This window comes from Chelonoidis abingdonii, chromosome 1, assembly GCF_003597395.2.
Source record: "Chelonoidis abingdonii isolate Lonesome George chromosome 1, CheloAbing_2.0, whole genome shotgun sequence".
In the NCBI taxonomy this organism is placed as follows: Eukaryota; Metazoa; Chordata; order Testudines; family Testudinidae; genus Chelonoidis; species Chelonoidis abingdonii.
Window position 1 is genome coordinate 371880089 of NC_133769.1, and position 1966 is coordinate 371882054.

Here is a 1966-nt window from a genome sequence, read left to right on the forward strand (position 1 = left end):
ATATTGTCTTTGTTTTGGCCAGTGCTGTGAATGGGCAGGTGTTCCCAGGGAGCTGCTATTAGTAATGTCCAGACCTTTCCCCTCAGGTATGTTCTGTTTGGACTGTTTTCCCCCAGCACATGTCTAGGAAAGGTTTGGGTTTTTTCGGCTTTTTTGCACTCTCAGATTTTGAGCAACAAGGTGAAGGGGAACTCCACACAGCATGAACTTCCTAGCTGGCTTTCATTTCATTAAGGAACAATGATGAAGAAGCAGTATACACGCTTGTGTTTCCTGCTGATGCCTTTTAAGGTTTCCCACACCATGATGTGTAGGAGTTATAGAAACGTGGTGCATCATCAAATATGGAATTGGCATTAGTAGGGTCAGTTGTTCATAATTCATTTCTATGAATAATGAAAATGTCATTTTTCAGTGTGTGAAGAGCAACCAATCTGCTTCACCCATGAGAACAGCCTTCAGTAGTGCATATAGTGTCTCATACTAACATTGCTTTTCCGTCTAGGCTTTTGTACTCCTACCTTCACTGTACACCATGGAAACATACAGGAAGTCAGGGGGAACATACAGTACATGAAGGAGACACCGTTCTGCCTCACATTTGGACACTTTCTCCCCTACTCCACGTTAGATTCCAACACAACCGATTTCACCAACCCCTCCACCTTCATCCTGCTGGGCATTGCTGGCCTGGAGGCAGCCCATGTCTGGATCTCCATCCCCTTCTGCACCATGTATGTCATAGTCATCTTGGGGAACTTCACCATCCTGTTCATTGTGAAGATGAAGCCCATGTACTATTTCCTGTGCATGCTGGCCATCACCGACCTCATCCTGTCCACATCCATCCTACCTAAAATGCTGAGCATTTTCTGGTTCAATTCCAGGGAGATCAATTTCAGTGCCTGCCTCATCCAGCTGTACTTCATTCACTGCTTTTCAGTGATGGAGTCTGAGATTTTTGTGGCCATGGCTTTTGATCACTATGTGGCCATCTGCCATCCCCTGAGACATTCCACCATCCTGACAAATTCCATGGTGGTGAAGATTGGCTTGGTCTTGGTGCTGCGTGGCAGCATGCTCGTATTACCTTTTCCCTTCCTGGAGTAGCAGTGGCCATATTGTAGAACCAACATCATCTCCCACTCGTACTGTGAGCACATGGCTGTGGTGAAACTGGCCTGTGCCGATATTCACATCAGTAGTCACTACAGCCTCTCTGTGGCATTTTGTTTGATTGGTCTGGATTTTTTTTTTATCGCTATGTCCTATATCCAGATACTTAGATCCATCTTCAGTCTCCCCAGAAGGGACGCCCAGCCCAAGACTTTTGGGATATGCAGCTCCCACCTCAGTGTCATTTTGGCCTTTTACATCCCCGCTCTCTTCTCCTTTCTCACACACCGGTTTGGTCAGAATGTACCTCTGCATTTCCACATTCTCATAGCCAGCATGTACCTCTTTATGCCCGCAATGCTACACTCCATTATCTACGGGGTGAGGACCAAACACAACTGGGACAGGCTGCTCCGGCTATTTACTCATAAAAGTCCATAATGTTTTCTCCTGGTGCTCTGACTCTCAGACTAAGCTCCATGCAGAGCTGGCTGGTGACATTGTACTGGCCCTCTTCCCTGAATCACTGACTGGACAGTCAAAAGAGACATTAAATCCTTTCATGGCCTGAGAAACTGGGAGACCCATTCTATATACAATTCACTGTCTTGCTACCTTTCCAATTTCTGGCAACTGGACCCCTGGAAACATGCCCTTTGCTCAACCTCTTCTGCTAAGGTTCCGCCCCTGCCCAGCCTCGTCTCTCTGTAGTCCCACCCCATCACTTGTTTCTCTTTTCTCCTCCCCTTGTCACTAGCTGGATCATTTCTGTTGGAATATCCTATGTCTTCAGACACAACCAATGGATGCACAGGAAAACACGGAGACTGGAGTCTTTGGTAGGGCAAGG

The 1966-nt window shown here is 46.8% G+C and overlaps 1 pseudogene; it reads left to right on the plus strand.

Moving 5' to 3' along the window:
- The first annotated feature begins 573 nt into the window (after positions 1-573).
- Positions 574-1687, plus strand: LOC116822461 (olfactory receptor 52R1-like; annotated as a pseudogene).
- Positions 1688-1966: the final 279 nt, after the last annotated feature.